The sequence below is a fragment of the Onychomys torridus genome, chromosome 5, assembly GCF_903995425.1.
Source record: "Onychomys torridus chromosome 5, mOncTor1.1, whole genome shotgun sequence".
NCBI classification, from domain to species: Eukaryota; Metazoa; Chordata; class Mammalia; order Rodentia; family Cricetidae; genus Onychomys; species Onychomys torridus.
Window position 1 is genome coordinate 17,431,012 of NC_050447.1, and position 23,430 is coordinate 17,454,441.

Below are 23,430 nucleotides of genomic sequence, written 5' to 3' on the forward strand. Positions count from 1 at the left end.
GTGTAATCAGATCTGTGCTGTCTTCTTCCTTCTGAGAAAGCAGCCTTGAGGTTTCCAACTCTGACTGTGGATTATTCAGTGTCCCTCCACATCCTGTCAGTTCTTACGGTGGTACTTTAAGGTACTATTAGTAGACATATAGGCTTTTATGATTCCTGGGACGTCTCAAAAAATTGGCCATATGATCATAAATGCCTTCCTTTTGTGGAGTAATAGTTCCTGTTCTGGAGTTCATTTTGTTGGATATTAACATATATCAATTTTCTTATGACTCTGTATTAAGCAAACACCTTCAAGCCTGGGTTGGATGGCACTGGGTAAGAAGGCTGCTGATGTAAGCCCCAGAGTCCACAGTCTAGAAACCCAAGATTCAGACTTGAAATTCTCAGGTCAGACACCCAAGCTTACAAACCAGAAGAGAAGGCAGCCTTCCTTTGTCCTTTTCTTCTTTTAGAGTCTTTGATGTTGTGGATATTGCTCTGTGTAAATAAAATTCTGATTGGCCAATAGCCAGGCAGGAAGTATAGGCAGGACAAGCAGAGAAGAGAATTCAGGAAACAGGAAGGTGGAGGGAGAGACACTGCCAGCCACGACCATGAAAAGCAAGATGTAAGGTACTGGTAAGCCACGAGCCACGTGGCAAAGTATAGATTAATAGAAATGGGCTGAATATAAGAGTAAGAGCTAGACAATGGTAGGCCTGAGCTAATGGCCAAGCAGTTTAAATAATGTAAATGTCTGTGTGTTTATTTTATAAGTGGGTTGTTGGACTAACAGGGCTTGGTGGGGACTGAAGAGAAGGTCTCCAGCTACAAATGGCGTCCAACGTGGGGCAATAGTTTCCACCTAAAACCTAAAAAAAAAAAAAAAAAAAAAAAAAAGATTCTAAAATGGAGCTAAAAACAGCTTCCTAGTTGTCTCTCTCAAGTTAGCGGCAGCCTGCCAGTTTGAGCTACTATGGTGGGTTTTTTGTGTGTGTGTCTGACCTACAGTTGTGGCAGGAATGAGGAATCTACAAGTGGCACTTTACTCTGCTGCATGGTGCATTTAGCCTTTGCTAGTTTTTTTTTTGTTTGTTTGTTTGTTTTGTTTTGTTTTGCTTTGTTTTTTAAAAAAAGGTTTCTGAGCTATGCACTGCTTTGATAGAACTGCTTCTGATAGTTGATGGTACACATGGCTCCAGACCCAGAGCTGGCAGTAAACTGTACCACTGCCACTTTGGGAAGCTAATGTGGGTGGAGCCAGCAGCCACAGCAGCATTTCAGTCTTACAAAGATGGATATTACACAGAGAATCTGGTTTGTGTTGTCTTTGGGATTTTTAACTACAGAAAAAGATTTGATCGTAAAGGCTGTTGAGTTAAACAAATATATAAATTTTAAAGGTACCTTGACTTCAAAATTTGGATATAAGGATATGTTGCTTTGAAAAAAGAGTCTCTGCCTTTATTTCCACAGAAAACCAGAGGCTATGGATTTGTTCCAGATTAAGATACATCAGGTTTGATCAGCCAAGACCACCTGAAAGGTCTCCGATGACACCATGGCCCAGATGATCCAACATCCAAAATGGTTTCAAGGCAACTGGCTCAGAGGTTTACCCTCACGGACTACTCCATAATCCTAAAATTTTCTTTGTGTCCCCATAAAATAAAGTGCCCCCCTCCAACAGGAAGTAGTTAAAAAAAAACTACACCCAAATTCCCAAGTATATCAAGCTGGCTTTGGAGATGGAATTGGCTCACTCCTTCACTCCTTCTTTAAACCCAGACATATTGCTAAAAAAAAAAAAAAAAAAAAAAAAAAAAAAAAAAAAAAAGATTTAAGAGATTCTTATGTTCCAAATCAGAAGAGCCCTCTGGTAAAAAAATAAAATAAAATAATAATAATAATAATAATAATAATAATAATAATAATATTTTTATTTAAATCAGGTTGACTATAAATCTCTTTCTAAAGAAGAAAAGGGGATATGATATAGATATAATAGGATGAAAGGGTAGATTAATGAACTTACTTTTAAAGAGCAACAACTTGTTTAAAATGTTTTACATTGGTATAGATTTTAGTCTATTGATACAAACTTAGTTAATTTTGTTATACTGTGTGTATATTTCTACTCTTGTTTGAGGTATTATGTTTATACAACTCATTTAGATTGTAATGGATAATTAAGAAATACAGATCAATTAGTCTTCTATGATAGTCAAACTTATAGTCCTGTTAAGTTTTTTAGGTATACATAGATATATTTCAGATAGACAGGTAATCTTCAAACACTTCAAAGGTCTACAGAATATGGCATTTAAAATATTTTAAAAATTTAGACTTTCTGGACAGTGAGACATGTCTGCTCCTGGCAGCACTGATTTACTTCAGAGAAGAGGATGGGCATTGAAGACACTTCATATGGAATTTATCTTCACCTTGGTAAAAATAGCCATTTGGGCAAGAAACTGTTCTTGCCTGGACTGCTTGATCAACTGGACATGCAGGACCCATAGAAAGGTGACCACTGAACTTTGCTTGACAAAATGGTCCTTCAGGTTCCTGCTTTGCAGAGGAAACTGCCAGACATTCTACAGGACACTAAAAAATATGACCAAGAGACTCTAGCCCTGTGGGCTGAAGACAAATGCCCCAACTTTACAAAGGAACATTAGGTGACTGTCCAGCCTACCAGCTATCTCTGTCTACCCTGCAAGACTCCCAAAAGTTGCTTGCATCCTTCTCCCGGTTCTCAGGTAATATTATATCCTTCTGAGGTCTTTGATTTGGTTGAAGACTAGATAGATACAATTTTCTCAGTTATGATAAAAGGTAAGTTAGATGTAAAACCTTAGACTCACAAATATAAGATAGATAGGATATCTTTAATATTGTAACTGTAATTCTTGCTTGATAATTGTTTTGTTATATATAATTTTACTATGTAAAAATTAAAACCTTCCTTAAAAAAGAAAAGGGGAAGTGCTGTGGATATTGCTCTGTGTAAATAAAATTCTGATTGGCCAGGCAGGAAGTATAGGTGGGACAGGCAGAGAAGAGAATTCGGGAAACAGGAAGGTGTAGGGAGAGGCGCTGCCAGCCACCACCATGAAAAGCAAGATGTAAGGTACTGGTAAGCCACGAGCCATGTGGCAAAGTATAGATTAATAGAAATGGGCTGAATATAAGAGTAAGAGCTAGACAATGGTAGGCCTGAGCTAATAGCCAAGCAGTTTAAATAATATAAATGTCTGTGTGTTTATTTTATAAGTGGGTTGTTGGACTAACAGGGCTTGGTGGGGGCTGAAGAGAAGGTCTCCAGCTACACTTTGACAAATTGGAGGAGGCTCCCCACACTGCGTGGAGCTCTTCTCTACCAGGTGTAACTAATTCAACCGAACCTCCCACAGACACACCCAACAGTAATGTTCTACTAGCTCCCGGAACATCTCTTCACTCAGTCAACATATAATAGCTATCACAATGTGTGTGTGTACATGTGTGTGTGTGTGCATGTGTGTAAACGTGCTTGTATATGTATATGTCCACACATCTATATGTGTGTGTTTGTATGCACTTGTGTGTGCCTGTCAGTTTGTTCATGTGTATGTGTAGATATGTACACATCCATTTGTGTGCATATATATGTGTTCAGGTGTGTTGTGCATGTACATGTATGTATATGTGTATGTGTATTTCATGGGCACATGTGTATAATGTGTGTGTATGTCCATGCATGTGTGTATGTATGTTTCCATGTGTGTAGATATTTGTGTATGTGTGTAGATGGGTGTGTTTGGTTGTATATATGTATATGCTCATGTCCATGTTTTCTATTGTTGTTCTAAGAAATCATGATCCAGACTTATTAAATGAGTAAATGGGGGTGGGACAGCTTTCATCTACCTACCATCCACCCAACCAATGTTTCATGGCAGAACACCATGTGTCCTCTTCACAGGACCAAAATCAATACCCCACCAGTGTGAAACTCAGGTTTACACTGTGATACTAAAAAATCCCCACCTCAATTCTGTTACCATTGTTCCTTGGTTTGGTTGCATTTCTGCTCCATCTTAATTTAATTATCTATCCATCTCATAGCCGCCAAGTGTCATCTTTGGCTCTGCTGACAGGATAGCCATTCAACATTTGAAGTTCTGCTGAGATCTTGACCCCATTGAAAATCTATGAATCGACTTCTTTGGAGAACTTTCCGTGCACAAAGTTGAGGCCCAACAGATCAGTGAAGGATCTCTTAATTCTAGAACCATCCTTCAATACCATCAGTTAATGCCTTGCACTCTCTCAGTAGCCTGAGGCAGATCTGGAACCACAGCGCCACCCTTTGGGCCAAAGTCCCTTTCTTTCCTCATAGGGCAGAATAAGCATTGGCGTTTACCATCTTGCTTGGAAGATTACATTTGATTTCAGCTCTCCAAGACCTTGTGGGGGGCAGGGTGCAAGCTTGCTGCTGTGAGGAAAACTGAAACAATAATGTTACCCCCCCAATCTGTATAATCCAAGAAAACGAGAGGTTAACAGAAAGCCCCGGCAAGGAGAGGCTCCTGGAATGTAAAGCAGGCATATGAAACAAACGAGAGAAATAGATCAGGGCCGCTAATGACAGCTTAGACGTTCACTTCTCTCCAAGTTCCTGGTGTGTGTGTGCAGTTCAGAGGGTGCTCATAACATGTAATTTCACCTCGCTTCTGTTTCTCCTCTTTGAGTTGACAAGAATTATGTGATCGGATTTGCATGGCCTCCTGAAAAGTCAGCAAATGATGTTGTTCATAAAAACAGGAACAGTCACATACCATCTACTTAGAAGTGCCAGCTGCTAGAACTCAAAATACCCACCATGAACAACTTCCCCATCCCATGCAGGAATAAGGGCTTCACATGCAAAGCTGAGGGTGTGTGTGTGGGTGTGGGGGGGCTGCTTAGAACTGGGTGAGCCTTGTGAACTATTCTCACTAGCTCCACAGAAGGCTTGCTGAGAACATTGAAAATAAGATGCCCCTGAGGACCTTAGCAAATGGAGGACCACTGAGGACAGGCTGCTTCCAGAATCTCCGGGCCTCTGTGGACACTTGTGTCGATTACAACCTGGTAGCCTTTGCTCTGGGAAAACCTGCTCTCCAGGACTTTCACCTGCTCAGGATTCCAACTGCTCTGGTTTTGTCCATCTCGGAGAAATCACAATAGTTCACCAAAGCCCACCATCCAGACATTTCCTCTTGAAAACCTGGAATGAGGGAGCACTGCTCTCATCTCTCATGGCAGCAGTTGCTGAAGCTGGTACATAGTGTGTGTTTGAGATGGCCCTATGCTTTTCATTCAGTTTGCCACAGTATGCCTCACTCCACGTTGGCCTTCACCTGATTCAACCTGCTGAGCACTCACGTTGTTGAATTTTGCCACTTTTGGGGTCTTAGGTCCTACCACCTTCATCTGGCTAAGGATTACACCCCTCTTTGCTGAAGCAGAGAACGGTGCCTCAGTAGAACTGGCATGACCATCACGGAGACATTGGCGTGGGACCCAGAGCATAATAGCCTTGATTTTAAAGTTGTTTTTTTTTTTTCCACTTCTTGCTCAAATGCTCCTCTGAAATTTGACTCTGTATCTCCTTTGCCTTTCCTTTAAGGTTTGACAGAAGCAGGAGCTTCTCTAAAAATCATCTTGGACAACTTCCATCTTCGGTCCACCCACCCAGATCCCCCTAAATCTGGTTGGCACAGCATAGCAACCAGATTCCGAGCACAACCCCAACCCATGGCAGATGCTGGCTGAGTGACGGCTTACTTGAGACAGGACATGTGACCTAGTCAGATTTCTGGAAATCCACAAAACCAGCCAAAATGGGATGTGGAGCTTTTGGGGGACATTCTGGAGCCTTTGATATACTGGATCTCGCTGCTTATATAGGGCACGGATAGACTTTGAGGGCTCTAGGCTTGCGCTACTTCCGCTGAGCTTCCCATCTCTGACTTCCAAGGCAATGTAACCAAACACCAGGAGGTCCCACCTTCAGGGACCTGGCCACCTGCTGCCATGTCTTTCCTCACCATAATGGATAGTATCCCCACAAACCACAAGCCAAAAATAAATACTCCCTCTCTCAGAAATTTGTCAGAGATGAGAGAAATAGTTAACATGTACCCCTTGCACTTGAGAAGAGCAGTTATGTTCATTAGATCTCCAAATGGATTTTTGAGCACAGATAGCTTTAAAAACCATGATTTATAGCATATCTCCATATTTCTAATTCCCTCCCACAGAACACATTAGAGTTATTTCTCATGTTTCATTGTTCTTAACTTGTGTTTATTTGTATATTGGACAAACACATAATAACTCTGCATTAATAACTCTAAAACCTCAGGTTTTAAAACAACAAATGTATCATTCCATGTGAGGTCCATTGTGAGTCTCTTAAATGTCCTCTTGTGCTGCTATCTTCCATGTGACAAATCCTGTAATTTCACAGCAGAGGACCCATCCATAGTCAGCAAGATGAGAAGAGAGCCCAGAGACAATAGTAACAAGCTCTGGGTTCCTTTCTAAAAATAATATCATCCTCTATTTCATTTCATTGGGTAAAGTAACACATTGTTATCTGTGGGAGCCCACAGAGGCCTCCAAGTGAGACCTTACTCAGGGTCAGAGAATCTGAGCTTGCTTTACCCAACATGGCTGCATAATGAGATGATTTGGTCACAGGAGTGTTTACCAGGTGTTTGGAATGGTCTATACTTGGCTATACAGTGTGCTTTGATCTTGCAAGGGGGAGGCCTTTAGCCTCTCCCCTTGGCATATTATAAAAAGCCTTTTTCAATAAAGGACAAGGCTGTTGGATATTGACCCAGGCCCTCCCTAAGCTATCCTATGTTTCTTTCTTCTCATCAGCTAGGTCTCTCTTTCTATCTGATATTTCCTCACTCTTCTCTCCTCCACCTAAGAATCCTTCAAAATGTGGGAGCAGACTCCCACACTTACCTAACTTTAATGCAGTCAGAGAAATTCAAACCTCCCATATTGCTTAGAAAAGAGAACTGAAAACACCAGTGAGCCTCACTCATGCCAACTTTGGTTTACCTTTGGAGCTGAGCTTATTTACTTCTGAGAAGAGAATAGTGTTGAACTAAGTCACCAAAACAGTAGAGTTCTGTTTTGACTTGGAAACTTCATGCTAAAGGCAAAAAGAATTCTGTATAATCATTGCACTCGAGTTGGTAACTTATTGATCTTATGCTCATCGACTTACAATTCTGTACCTACATGCATATTAAAGTTGAAGAAAAAGTGTAAAAGGGAGAATCATGGGAGATAAATTTTTCACTCTCTCAAAAACATGTTTACAAGTAAATAAGGGAGAAAAGATAAAGCACTTCTGAGATAACAGATTAAACTCCTGAAGTGGATGGATGTAGAAATAATTGTAGACATTTGCCTATACAATGATTAGTGTATACTTATAGTAGCATATACATTGATGTATTATATGCAATAATATATATTAATGTATATATAATCTTCAAGCTCTACAAGCAGAGGCATTTCAGGCAACAGTAAACACATCCAGACACCAGACCTTGGTTTCCAGGTACCATTATTCACCGAAAGGAACCAGGGTTCCTAGAAAAACAATTGACTTCAGTGATGAGACACAGAAATTAAAAAAATAAGTTCAAACACCACATATTATCAGAAGTTAAGGAAGTGCCCACAACACAAGGGAGAAAACATGTCCAAGTGACATAAGAGCCAACCCCAAAGGGCTCTCAAAGGCCAGGTCCCAGTAACTTAAGTAACAAAATTAGATAGATGTTACTGTCCTACAGAGCATATGGCACTGCTAAATGAGTGCATACAGGTGTAAGTACTTGAATAGGTGAGTGCATGGGGAAAGGGAGGAATCTTGCTAACTGAAGAAAGGCTATGTAGATACAGCACGGTCCCTTCCCTGTGAGTGTGGGCTAGATTTAGTTACTTACATATTATAGGATATGAGAAGGGGGAAATAGCAGAGAACATAGCAGATAAAAGAAGCAAGAGACAAACAATAGATCAATTAGATATGGTATTATAGAATACCATGATGAAATACAGTAGAGCATATTATATAAGAGGAGATTAAAGTTTGACTCCCAGCTCAGAAATTGTCTTGCCTGAGAGACAATTTAATCTTAATCTCTTTGTGCCTCCATTTCCTGGTCTATAAAATGCTAGAAATAACAGATCTTGGGATGGAAAGATGGCTCAGTGGTTAAAGAGTGCTGACTCTTCTTCCAGAGGACCTGAGTTCAATTCCCAGCACCCACATGGCAGCTTACACCTGTCTGAAACTCCAGTTTCAGGGGACCCCGACACCCATGGCAAAAACACAAATACACATAAAATAAAATATATTTTTAAAAAAAGAAATAACAGATCTATGCCAAAGGATGACTGTCTATGAGTCAATGTGATAAGTAGATCCCCAGTAGCAGCGCCTATAACAGTACTCAATGGGTATTGGGTATTGTATATGTTGCTTAGTGATTGGGACATTTTCTGAGAAACTGGTAATTGGACAGTCTCATGCCAACATCATAAAACACACTTATGTGAACCTAGGCAAGGTAATGCAGTCACACAGTGTGGTCTGCTGGTGTATTCAAGAGGCCTAGGAAGTGCAGGGTATATAAAGTAATTGCTAGTGTGACGCAACATACTATTTTGCTTTTTGCTTAATGAGTAGGAAGGTATGCTGAAGTGTTGCTTACAAGTAGAGTCTGGTAAATATTTAAGCCAGTAGCAGAGTTACTTATGATCATTATCAAGGATTGCATATTGTACACAACCAATGTGTTCTACTTTCTTACACCAGGCAGAGAAGCGTTTTGCTTGTAGCACCATCCCCAGAGTCAACTGATTTCATGTTGCACTATGCTTCAAGGACACTGTTAAGTGGTAGGAACTTTCTAACCAAACAGTATCTCTTTGGGATCATAGTTGTACACACAGCTTATCACAGTGAACAGCATGCCTGCATTCTCTACCCTGTCCAGCTCCTGGGTTTTGGAAGACCCTCAACATGCCTGAGTATATCACTTGGTCCTGATGGAATTGTTTTCATGCTCTAAGCAAGTATTCCAGAGATCATCATTACATTTGCCAGCTTCTGGTGTGAGATTATCCAGGCACCTTGTCATGTATTACAAAAGCCAAAGTATTTACTCTTCCAACCAAATGTGAGAGTGAGTCTTTGGGATACAAACAAGGCTGTGATTAGCTGGGTAATTGACTTTTTTTTTAACCACTTTGAGCTTCTTCATTAGTAAAATGGGTATAATATCATTGTACATCTCAAAGGCAATTCAGCAACCCACTCAATAAAATGTCTCACACATAATAAATGATCAATAAATGTTTGCGAGTATAAAAGATACCAAAAAGAGAATCCAGTTGCTATTCTGGAGAAACTGTCTTTGATTAAAAAAAAAAAAGTTCACACAAAATTCTTCTCCCAACCTAGCTGATAGAATTCCTCGAGGTCCTGCAGACTTCAGTGGTGAAATGGGAGACAAAGGCCCCTAAACAGCCATGCTGTTTGAGATGGGGCTGGAATAAGCCTGGAGTCCTAGCCTTGGCATTTGGGCCTATGCCTCCAAAGCAGCTGCTCCCCCATTGCCTGCCACTCACAGGCTGCATGGGTCAGGGGAGGCACATCTGAATGGGTGACTCCTGGGACCCAGAGGTCAGATGTGGGCTGGGAAGGGGAGGGACCCAAGGAGCAGCAGCTGCTGTTTGCTGGACTGGGTCCTCGGGGGACTGCTTGTTTAAGTTTCAATGAAATGATCTTAATTTAGTGGATCTATATTCTATGTTTATTTTTTTTCCAGAAAAGATTCAATCTGCTGTTTATTTCAGGAAAGCCCTCGCCCTCCCTTGGGGTTGTTAATAGTGATGTAGGGGTTAGTGATTTGGTCTGATTGGAGAACAATTGTTAGGAGTGACAGATCTGACCAGACAACCACAGCATCAACTCCAGGTTATTTCCTTTGGCTGTTGTTCCTGGTGTGTTTTGCTTTATTCACTGAGACAAATGGTAGAACACACAAGTCCATCGACCAAGAAACTTCTCCCTACTTCTGGTCCCCAAATTCATGCCAAAAAAAGCAATGGCTTTCTCTGTTTCCAAGTTTGCTATTTCAGGAACCTTCCAAAGACTTTCATGCCCAAGCAGGCTAGCATGTGAATATACACAATTGCTGTTCATTTCCTGCTCCTCCTTTGAACAAAGAACAAAGTCACCACGATAGTATGATAACTACTAGTTTTGCTTCTCTGTGTTCAGATAGTTAAGTTAGTGACATTTTAAATAAACTAGTGTTTTATTATTAACATCTGCAGTCATTTTCTTAAAATGCACTCAGAGGTTTTTAAGAGCATCTGTCCTCTGTGTACAGTACAGTGACTAAAAGGAATGGGGCAGCTTCATCTATTGGTACCAAAAGAAACAAGTTCCTAAATAGTCCATTGTATAGTGACACTGTTTATTAAAATACTGATCTCTAAGTACTCTACATTTACTGAATGTCTATAAGAAAGTATCAACATTCTCCAAAAGTGATATGTCAAATTAAGAACAAAGAGAAAGGAAACATAATGGATGGGAGTCAGGGGTAGATGGTCTAAGGATCCATTTGTAGAGTACATACTACACTAGAACAAACCATTATCCAGCATTTACTGTTGGGGGCTGGCATCCATCTGATTGCCCAGTGTATGAGCCCACTGTGGTTGAGTATTGATTTAGTATCATCCTTGGTCATCAGCCTTGTCTTTACTGTTCAAAAGATTTTAGAAAAACAAATTCATTTGTTTCTTCTGAAATTAAAAAGTTACACATAAGAAAAAATTGTATGTGCAAAGCATATGTATTTTCTCTACAAAAAGAGCTCAGAGCATATGGCTTTGCAGTGCAGAAACTTATACATGGATCCATTTCACAATCCATAATTTAAAGCTAAGGAAGGCTTGTATACTCTTTCCAAATGGACTCAAACTGCTGGAATTCCAGCTCCAGCCTTGAAAAGACCCCTCACTGTTCTGAGATGTACTCATGCCCTGTTATTCAGGTCCATCTTAACCTGAGCTTCTTGGGCACTGTGCTGGGTAATTTTATGTTGACTGGACACAAGCTAAAGTCATCTAAGAGCAGGGAACCTCAATAAAGAAAATGTCTACAATGGGGCTATTGGCAAGCCTGTAGGGCATTTTCTTAATTAGTGATTGATAGGGAGAATCCAGCCAATTGTGGGTGGTACCACCTCTGGGCTGGTGGCCCTGGCTTCTATAAGAAAGCTGACTGAATGAGCTATGAGGAGCAAGCCAGTAAGCAGCACCCCTCCATGGCCTCTGCATCAGCTCCTGCCTCCACGTTCTTGCCTTGCTTGAGTTCCTGCCCTCACTGCTTTTGATGATGAACTACTACATGGAACTATGAGTGAAACAAACTCTTTCCTCCCCGGGTTAATTTTGGTCATGGTATTTCATCACAACAATAGAAACCCTAAGACAGGCACTGAGAAATATGGAAGTGGATCCCTCTAGGGTCATTTTTAATAAGAAGTTACATCAGAAAGGACTGTTGATCAGAATCATCCCTGGCAATGCACAAAGGCCAGCTGAAGAACTAGATAGTTTAAGGTTTGTGGGACAGTTACGGAAATCATTCAACCAGGCTATCAATGTGGGTATCTGTGTGACATCCATTCTTCACTAATGCCACCTCAGGTGAGACTGAGGATGACTACCAATATCATCACTGTCCCAAAATGCTGAAGCCCAGTGCCAGGTGGAGCTCCTGAACTCTAAATAGCATCAGCTTGTACATTAAGATATCTATATGTACAGGTTCCTCCTAGCTCACCCAGTGACCCCAGATAAATGACTCTGTAAGGATATATGATGTTCGCTTCCTCATGTTTTAAGGAAATTTGAGACCTCAGTATGTGCAAATTCACTCTTCCCAGACCATAGGAGACTGTTATCAAGGGAGCTTGGTGGAGAAGAAGTTTCACTTTTGGATCCGGAGTCTTTATTTCCCTCTACATTGAGTGCTTGTCTTCGTCTTTAAGTAGACACACAGAGCACTGAAATGTAGGAGTCAGTCACAAATCCTACCTGGATGAGGCAGCTTTTCCTGATAAGACCCTATCTATTGCAAAGCCCCGGCATCACACAAGGAATCTATCTTTATCTTTAGTAATAAGCATTATGCCAGTCAATCTCTCGGTGGCAGGTTGACACATCATTAAACCTACACACGAGGATTAAAAAAAAAAAAAAACCACCCCTCCTCTTATTCTTTCCCACATCACAATGCAATACAGCCAACTTTTATGTCCCGAATTTAGCCTGACCACGTGGATTGATCCATTTTCTCCAAAGTCGCCACACCAATGGGAATGCCAGTTTGAAAAATGTTATTGAGTGAGGGGTTCGAGGGAAAAGGAAAGAGAACAGCAACAGTCCCTGTCAAATCTCAGAAATAGCTGTAAGTTGTTTATATTTCTCCCCAAGAGAAATGAGGCAGAGGAGGAAGATCTAGGCACTGCGATGAGCCTGTGTGTTCCTCCCTTCCCTGCTCCCAATTAAAAGTGGGCTCTTCTTTCACTTGAGATGTGCAGTTTATTAAACCATGATGTCTTTCTTTTAAAAAACCAATTTATAGCAAAGGGCTCCACACTGCTGCCACTTCTCTAAGGTTGCCTATAATTGCTTCAGCCAAAGCTTTGACTAATTAAATCACACAAAAGATTGTTTCTTAGTAACACACCTGGTCCACGCTTTGTTGTTGGCTTTCCTTGAAGCACGAGTCTCACGCTGCCTCGTCACATGAAAGGATATTAATCAGGTAAATGGCCATTAAAAGTCATATCAATATTTGCTGTGTGGTGATTGTTTCCTTAAATCTTGAACAAAGGAGGTTTCTTTGAAATTTCAGGGCTGGTCTCCAACTGCAGGAGAGAACAGCCATATGGAAACGCTGTTTTTCAGCTTTAGCGAAAAGTGGGAAAGGGGAGCAGAATGTGAGGTATGGCCAGAAGTGAGATTATATTCTCTTTGTTCCTGGGGGTTGTTTGGGGCCAGGAGATACAAGTTGAACAACCTGAAATCAGTATAGAGCGAATGGAGGAGTGTGGACAGGAAACCTCTCTAGTAGCCCCTTCATTCCCTGAAAGAGGGAAGCTTCCATTTTGGAGTCAATGGTGCTAATTAGGCTGCGATTTGGAGCACTAGATAGACATGAAAACGCCCAGGGAATCAAGCATTACTTTCATATTAAATTAAAAGGGGACTCTCACTAAACGTTTTCTTCTATCAACAAAGCACCCTTTGAGGCTTTGCTGAAAGGGCACTGCACTTGGAGTTGGTAATATGGTCCTAAAGCTTGATTCCTGAGTTACTGGCCTCTTTGCCCCTGGAACAGCCCTAATGATATATACTCATGTAGCTAATGGAGCAAACATTCCATTCAAGAGGAAATGGTGGCTACATGCTCTTGCGTGTGAGAAAGCCACCTGCCAACATCATCCATCTATAGCCCTGTGTCCTGAAATCTTCGTCACCTTCCACAAATGGACAGAATTGTCCTGGGTTGGGCACATGGCCTTGTGCAGGCTAGGATACAGCATTCTGCTGGCTTTGGAGCAACAGATTCTAGAGTTGGAATCCCACCTCTGGAACTCTGTGGTTGTGACTATGAACAAAAAGGCAAGAACAGCCTATTATGACTATGGCCCACATATGCTATAAAGTCCAATATATATGCTAAACACAAGTACAATGACTAACATTTATAATTTCCTCAATACCTGTTAGCTACAACACTTTTGAGAGCCCCCAAATCTTACACAGTATTTCCTCTTATTCAATGGAGTCATTGTCAGAGACTGAAGACAGCTCTTCTGGGGGTTCCCCTTTATGGCATTGGACCATGAGGGAAGCACAAGCTTGAACTGGTTCCCACCAATCAGCAAAGAAACTAAATCAAAACCATCAGTTTTGAGACTGGCTTACAGGGCTCTCAGTGTTCCCCATGAGGAGCTTCTGTCTGTCTGCTCTCTGTAGCACCCCACTTGGACTGCTCTCCAGTTGGCTGTCTGTTCTGTCCCCTACCCAGGAAGATGGAAAAGACACAACCAAAGTAGTGAACCTAGAAGAAAAATCAAAATGGCATTTCCCAAACATAATGGTATTTATTTGAGGCTGGCAGAGCATGACAGTGGGATAAGCATACTATGGCGTCGGGTGTATCCAAAGAGGCTGAGATGCAGGATAGTTTTAAAGGTAGTGAGAAGTATTACATCAGGTATTTTGATACAATAACTTTTGGCCTCAAGGATTCTCATGGCAGTGCTGATCACCTGAGGTTGAGTAGATAGTGCCTGCACTGGTGTCTCACTGGGTTTTTGTTTTTTCGTGTGGTCATGTGAGGTTGCACTGGCCCTTGTGTGCAGCTGTGGTGTCAGAAGCCTTTTGTGACAGTTACTAGAGGTATTCATAAGCAGGAACAGTTTATTACCTTGGCTTTCATTTCCTTGCCAGAGTTGACGGAAGTGGTTCCATTTAGATTTCACATTCCTCTCCCGAAGTGGAGCCCACACCCCACTGTCCCTGGCTGTGGGTTGCATCAGATGGGTCTTTTTAGTGAGGGACCCCTTGACATCTTCTCTCTTTAGTGCAATCACAGCTGCCACACCAAGAACTTACTGATCTTTCTAAGGAAAAAAAAAAAAAAAAAGCATCAGTCCCACCAAGATGCAGAATTCTTGCCATTTGGGATCAGATGACAGGCAGAAGCTCCTATAGAACTCTCAGGTACCCAGGAAACCTGCTGTCTCTTGGCCAGGGACCAGTTTCCCGCTCACTCTGGGTGAGTATTCTAATCAGCCAACTTGAGGAACCTGGGGATTAGGAATGGCGTGGGTGTGGGCAGAGTTCATTAAACAGCATCTCAAAGAGTGGAAACCTCCAGAAGTTTGGTTAGGCAAAGAAGCCCTGGGATTCTGACACTAGAAGAGTGGGGGTGTTAACCTAGGAGAGTCCAAGAAGGAGGAGGAACAGGCAATGGAAGTTGAGAAAAGCCAGAGGGCTCCCGGGCTGTCTCCTCACGGGTGCATTCGGTGCTCTCCTGGTCTTTCCAGAGAAGCCTGATGACTGACCACTATGGTGTCACTAGGACTTCAGAAATACCTGGACCTCAACGGCTGCTGCCCTCTCACATTGACTGCACAATAAAATCAGCAGAAGCACCTTTCCAACAGCTTGATGAAGAACTCTACTTCCAGAGAGTGTATTAACTGGAGGACAAAGCCTGAGTATCAGCACCCAAGTGACTCTTTTGAAAGTCATGGTTCACACACACACACACACACACACACACACACACACACACACACACACACATCCTGGAGTATCTGTCTGCTTTCACTGTGTTATTACATTTGTCTCTGAATTGGGGAGATCATTCATCTGCCAAGAGTCCTCATCCTTGTCAGTAAACCAATTTTCCCCACTTCAGGGCTGAGGCTGATTCCAGGGAAATTGAGTTGGGAAGAGACTGGGGTCTGTTCTGTTGGATGACCAGAGATGTACTAATGCATGTACTAAGGGCAGGATGCTAAGTTTATCTTTGCACCATTTTGCCTTCATACCACTTCCTCGGGGATCCTTCTATCTGAATCTCAACAGCTATGATGTCATCACACACGCTTACCAGACAAACTCACAAAGGTGAAACTGGCAGACAGTGTTCTCAAAGAAGAAAGTCATTCTCCTTGGCTTTTTTCTTCCTGCCCACTAATTGCATTTCTGTTCCTTTTCTTCAGTGAGAGGAGACCTCCCCTTTTTCACATGTCGCAAAGACACCTCCACCACCAATGTTTGTATAGCTCTTGTAATGATGACACAAAAATGTCACCATTTGAGAAGCCTAGGCCTGCTGAGGAGGTGAACACAACTAGCCTGCACAGTGATACAACTCTGCCGGACTTCTAACCTGCTTTGATTGACTTTTTGCCTGCTAATTCTCCTGGTTTTTAAATCTGTTGTTTTCAACAGTGTCTGCATTATTTGTTAGTGTCTGGACATGTCCCTCTACTGCATTCACTGTGTTACCCTGTCCTGTGGTTGTAAGCCACTTCTGTCTGTTGGCATCCTTTGACCCTCAGGGCCACTCAGAGGGAAGAAGGATGTTAAGAATGGATGCTGCTATTGATTCGAGGCTTTAAGTGTTTGTCTTAATTAACCAGCAGATGCATGATTCCAGCTTGGACTTTCTTAATGCTTCTACATATGATCATATATTAATCATTTTCCCTGGCAGACCCATAACACGAAATAGCTTTTGGCTACTTGGTATCATATGCTATATGTCCCCTCAGCTGCTCTTTGACCCCACCCTCTCATTAAATAAGGATCAAGTTGAAATCCTCACAGGACCAGCAAGGAAGAACAGTTGCATGACGGGGGCTAAGTCAGACTTCAGCATTGTTGCCATAAGAAATGAAGGCGGTGCTGCCAGGTCTGCTGCTGCCTCAAGGGACAACCAGTCCAGAGCTTTGTGCCAGAGCCCACGTTTAAGTGATAACCACTCTGTGTTCACTCTCCTTTTCAACCCTGTCAGCAAAACTGGCATGGATGCTTGTGTGTGTGTGTGTGTGTGTGTGTGTGTGTGTGTGTGTGTGTGTGTGTGTGTGTGTGTATCAACCTCATGAGCTTTCTCTCATTTGTCTCTCCTGCTTACTTCCTATTTCTCTCCTTTTGGTGTGTTCTGGATTAGTACTGACAACATCAGTGGCACAACAGTCAATTGCTATCTCCAGGAGTATCCAGGGGACAAATTATCTTTCCTGATGCCTCACCACCCCCTTTACTGTCTCTTTCTACCGTGTTGTGCCTCATACACATTTCTGACACTCAGCTGTGGGTAGAAAGATTTACACCTCTGCTTCTACAAAGAACAAATTTATTGATTTCAAGAAGTGAAGAAAATTCCCCTGTGATGCAGCATATCATATAATGCACATACACATACCTGTACATATGTATGCTCTAACTCTGAAAACATCATCATCACCACAGCAGATCCTGTGTTAAGCCCATCAGGGATGGAAAGGCTACAGTGATTTGTAAACAACACTAAAGAGTATGATTCCAGGGACTGAAGAAGTAGGCGGTAGATATTGAGCTCTTGAAGCCCATTTGTTCCTCCTTCTCTGGGTGTCCACCATTGACCCCTATCCTGGGAGGTCATCGTGGCTCCAACCACAGGACATGGACATGGGCCCCATGTTCCAGGCGCCTTTGTTACTTCTTGACGCTTCTCGATATTCTATTCACCTTTCATGGAACTTCCTAGATGCCTCAGCCCCAGATTGTTTCCTTCTCCAAATGTTTAGTCTTTATAATCCCTCCCTCCCACCTCAACACCTTACTGCGTTCATTCTTTTCTACCTTAATGTGTGGTTGCAGCCCACAGAAATTGTCATTATGAAAAGTACTGTTTCGAACCTGTTGTTTTGATGGAGAAAATGGGAATTATGAGATCAAGAGTCTCATATTCACAGGAACAAAGTTATAGTTCTTGCACAAATTTAAGAACAGATGTGCATGGCTATAAAATGTAAATACCACTGAACAGATATGACCATGGAGTGAGTTTAACTTCTGTTCAAAGCCCTTTGTCTTTCTCGCATACAAACATTTGGAGACTTCTTCTCCTTCATTTATTCCTTGAAAAGATATTTCTATGCTCCTGCTGTGCGCCGCACACTGATTTAGGTGCAGGAGGCAAAGACAAGAGCTAGAGGCAATATCTCTGCTCCTACCCCTGTCATCGAGCTGGCCTTGTACTAGAACAAGTAAACAAAATCGAAGAGCAATTAGGGTCATGAGGACAAAAGGCCAGCAGTTGGAGAACACCTGTGCACATGGCTGAGGGAACAAGTGACAGGCTGCGTGGAAGGCAGTGCACAAAGCCACTCACACGGGAAGAGGTGGTGCTGAGCACCGCCGTTTGTTTTTCCACTTACGTGGTTGCTAGGCCCTGGGTCCTGCTGCTCGCCTACCTTTACTCTCAACACTCTAGCTCAAGTGTAGCCTCCAGGGATGCTCACAATCACAAGTGAATTCTTCCACGTGAATACACCCATGTATCTACCCAGACCAAGGAACTGAGCTCCTCAGTAGGCTCTCCGCCCAAACAAATCCACTTGGTTGTTGTTTAACTTTCTCATTTTATCACCACAGATCAATTTTGTCTGGTTTTTAATTTATCTAAATGGATAAATCATCAGTGATATTTGGGAACCAGGGTACGTGCTTGTTATTCCACCCTTGGGAGACAGAGGCAGAAGGATCATGAATTCGAGACTGTTTTGAGCTATTCTAGTGAGGCTTGTTTCTAAACAACGTATTTATTTGGTCACCCTTGCCTGAATATGCAGAAGTCTTCCCACTCCAGCCTGCTTTGTCCTCTACTTTGTTCCCTAGGAACACCATTGCTGAGAGCAGAAGTGGATACAGGCTCCTACCCCTAACCAAGAAGCTGCCTGGAAGGGATTCCTGGCATTTTGTGTTTGGAATCTTCAGACTGGAAATGATCAACCTTCGGTAACTGACATTCTGATCAGCTCATGGGGTAGGAGGTCTATAGTGGATGTTGTCATCGGCCTCGTTTGGAAGGTGTGTACGGACTAGGCCTTGACTGGGCCCCTGGACACCCGTGGATCTCCCACACTGCTCTCCCATAGCTACCTAACACACTAGCTTCTGCAAGCTTTTCTCCCTCCTCTCTTCATTGCTGGTGTTTGTGGCTGTGCTGTCCATCCTCGCTCCTTCATCTGTGGTAGTTTGTTATGGAATGTACCCCACGGACCTGTGTGTTTGAGCAGCTAGTCCTCAGTCGGTGGGGCTGCTTTAAGAAGTCGTGGGACCTTTGGGACAGGGGCAACGATGGCAGTCACAGAGTTGTAGCTGTAAATCCCTTCCTCCCCTGAGCTGCTGGCTGTGTTTTATGGCTCTAAGAGATATGAGCTAGAAGTTTCAGGCTCAGCTTCCAGCACAAATACCTCCATGCCTTCCACTCCACAAAACCATGAGCCAAATCCTTCATCCCCTAAATGGTTTCTGTCAGGAGTTTTCCATGCAACAAGAAAGGTATCCATTATACCTCATCTTTGTAAGGTCCTTGCCAGGATGTTCAGCTGTGAATTTGGGCCGTGTTCCTGATTTTATAAGCCTTGCCTCCCTGAGTGCAAAGTGCTCATGGATCCAGGACCCTCATAGTACAGCCCGGTATGTAATCTCTGGATTCTGCATTTTGTTCAATGTTGATCTGACACTTTCTGAATAGCTGGCTTTTATCATTTATCAGTGCTTCTTTGACCCACTTATTTTGAATGTATTTGTAGGCTTATTGGTCAGAAACAGAGCAAATCCTGGAGAACAGGTGGCACATGTCCTAAAAGGAAGAAGTCTATGTAATCTTCAAATTACAGGAATCAAGAGAGATGTGCAGTAATGTTGAAGCTCAGAGGTTTAGGGAAAACTCCAGGTGTGAGGTTTTAATATGCTTTCATCCTCCTCTTCCTAACCAGGACCCAGCCAGAGCAGTCAGTCCTAGGCTTAGAGGTTAATGACCTGTGCCTACTCCTTAGCCTTCTCTGCCCTTAGCTACTATGAGGCCTCTGTATTTACTGCTATCAAGGCTTTCTGGATGCCTTACCCTTTGATTGACAACAATTTACAAAGCAGCAATAGAGCTTAGCAACAGTTACCCACAAGCACCATTCTTTGTATTTCAGTTGCCTCCACTCTTTTCAGAGATCAGCTGTTACCCCAGTTTGTGGACTCCCTTCTGCTAGTATATTAACCCTTATCCCCACAAAAACATCCAATCATTATACTGTTCCCTTATGACAGGGGTTCTCTGTTCTACCTACCTCCAATGATGAGTCCTTGTTGCCACTCAGGCTTCAAGAGACCTAGCTCCAAAAATCCCATCTCAGTACTTAATTTCTGCAGCCACTTCTATTAGCAGTTGTCAGGTGTTGTTCACCAGGAAGCATAGATCTAAAGAGGAGTTTAGTGTGCAAGAGGCTTATTAGGCAGCTTTGGGGATAGGCATCCATAATAGAGGTGGATACTATGGTGTAATCTCAGCAAAGGCCTGGGCGACCTGTGGGAATGACCGAAGTGAAGAAAGAGCCCTAGCACTTTGATATTTATATCCACAAGTCATCGGACATGGCTGCTCCAAGGAAGGGCAATCCCCTTGGGCACAGTGGCTTTCTTGTTCTGCAGTGGTTGTGAAATGCTGAAAGCATGCTCTGAGGAGAGTTCTGGGCTCCTGGTCCACATTACAATATAATGCACGCAAAGCATAATGAGTCGACATCTTTATTTCAACTTCTCTAATCCACACATTGGGATTTTCCTACCTTCCCTCACTGCATCCGGGCATTCTGCTGCAGTGAGAAATGCAGAGGCTGACAATCAACATTCTTGCCTCACTCCTGACCTCAGAGAGAAAAAAAATAACATGTGGCCTTCCATCTCATACGTGAAGTACATGTTTCTATGTATGTGTTTTGTAGTTATTAATTTATCCTCCCTACCACATTTTTAAGTAACAGATGCTGAATTTAATTAAATATTTTTTATTTCTGTTGAGATAATGATGTAATCTACTGAAATTATCATCTTGCTTTCTAACTCACATGTAATTTATAGTGACTTTAAATGTTATACTAAATTTTCACGAAGTAAGGCCAACATTGTTAGTATTTACCTTCTGATGTCATTTGTTAGAGTTTTACAGTTAGATTTTTTTACTTCTGTGATTTTGAGAAATTAATCTATGTGTTTTCCTGTAATGCTTTGTTAGATATTTGCTTTTGAGGTCATGCTGACGTCAGCAGACAAACCAGGAAGTGTCACCTCTGTTTCTGTAAGAATGGTATTCAGTATTCCTTAGCAAATCCAGCCTGTTTGTAGTGGCTGCCTTGATGCCTGAGTGTGTGTGGGAACGTTTTTTACTTCATTCGATTTAACTCTGTTCAACCTTCTTTCTTCTGAAGTCAGTCTTAATGAGTCATCTTATACATGTACCCATTTCTTGCAAACTGTCCAGGGTTTTCTGCTTCTCATTCTTGTGAAAGCTCCCTTCTGCCGTGTTTGAGATGTCCTGCTGTGGAAGCAGAAATTGCTTTGAGCAGACAAGTGGCCGTACCCATAGACTCACTTCTCTGTACCCCTCTTCTCACAAGGCGAGGGCCCCTGAGCTCCTTCCATCTTGGAAGCTCTCCAGTGTCTTCAAAGGAATAGCTCTTTCCACGTTCTTCCTCTTTCCTCCGGTTCATAGCACACCACAAGAGCTTGTCTTCTCAGTCATCACAGGGGTTTGGGTCTTAAATGTCCCCCAAAGGCCCCTGTGATGGAGGCCCCCATGGATGACTTTAGCTTGGTGCTACGGTAAGGAGGTGAAATCTTTTAACAGGTGGGACCTAGTAAGGTATTTTAGGTCACTGGGGGCATGTATCCTTAGAGAGGATTGTGGGACCGCTGCCTGGCTCTGAGTTTCATATCTGGCCTCCTCTTCTGCAGGAGGCCCAAAGCAGTGGGGCTAAGTGGTCATGGACAGAATGCTTCACATTGTGAGCTCAAATGAATTTCTTTCTTTATTAGTTGACTTACTTTAGATATTTGTTTGTGACTTACACATCCACGATCACAAGAAATGAAAATGGTCCCCACACTGTTAAAATAAATATCTGGCTGATAGGTATAAACTGGAGTCTATAATCTACTTGTATTTGAATATCGTTAGAAAATTTGCGCTGTGGGAGAAACACGGGTGCGTTTTTATATAGCACTCTACTTCTTACAGATAGAGACCATGTATTTCTGAACAGAGATATTTGGATTCAGGTACTCCATGCTTAGTGGAGCAATTTGCAAACACTAAAGTTGATATCATTTCAGCACAGCAGGGCTCCTGATCAATATAACCTGCTACTATCATTATTTTGTGAGTGCTTTATGATGTTTTTAGAAGATGACCATCAGTAAAAATGAAACATTATCTCGGTGCTAACATTTTCTGAGAATGGCTTAGATGTTTAGCATTCATCACACTTAGTTTGATGAAAAAAACAAAAACACCATGTACAATCATCACCACTTATCTTAATCTTCTCATTAAGACGAAGAATGATCAGGCTCTAGACCAGACCCACACATAAGGGAGTGACAGCCATACAACTCTAGAAGGTTTGTACCAAGAGACGCAGAAAGCACAATTCAAAATTCATCCACTCGTCTAATCGCCAAACACTCTGGAAGAGGGTAACATAGTTTACTCTCAGTAGTTGTCTCAATACAGCCAACTTTTTGAAACAGTTTCTGAGTTTCTATTTTGTTTTGAGAGCTTACAACATCAAAGAGTTAGTATCGGTCCAGTGGTCCCAGGGTTTTCAAGAGAACTTCAGTACCTGAGTCAGACATTTTTAGGAACAACCGTAGTTAAGGCATCTGGATAGATGCTGGCTACAGGTAGACATGACAAGGGTATCCAAACTCCAGCTGTGAACTAGCCTGGTTAAAGTCCCCTCTGAAATGCCTTTTAACTCGATCTCTCTATTTAGAACTCCATTACCCCATGTTTAAAACAAAGACAGCCCATTGAAAACAAGCTGTAATTGCAATCTTTCAACAAAACAGCATTTACCAGAACACGCCTTTCAGAATGGCACACTGTGTCACCCCCACAGTGCACGGTACACAATTACATCTGTCACTGCTCTAACAGGATGCTCCATGTCAGCAAATCCTCATCAGCCCCACAAGTCATGAAACATGAATGCCTTACTACCAGACTTTAGAACGTGCTCCCAAAATAAAACAAATGATTAGCTTATTTCTCACTCAGAATTGAAGCTGCACTGGGGAGAAACACTAATCCTTGTTTTAGAAAAATAATGATGTATTTCATTTATTGACAGCAGGATGATTGCCTGAAATGTTTCTCATTACTCTGAGATCTCAAGTGAATTAATCACTGCCAGGTAAACCAAGGTTAAAACTGTACTATATGTGTATATTTTAAAAGTGTTGGGGGAAAATAATCAATACAATAAACAAAGCCCATCACTAGCAGATAATTGTTAATTCAGAGAATTTTTTTTAGAATATTTGATCTGATAAGCGACTCGGTCATCACAGAAATTAAATTAGGTTTCTGAAAATGGATATTTCATTTTTAAGATTCTGTTGCTTGGATACGTGGAAAGACAAGGCTGACAGAGCCTGAGACAGGAGGGCTGTTAGGGGGCAACGTTCCCCACTCCTGGAAACTCTGATGAACACACAGGAAATGTTGCAA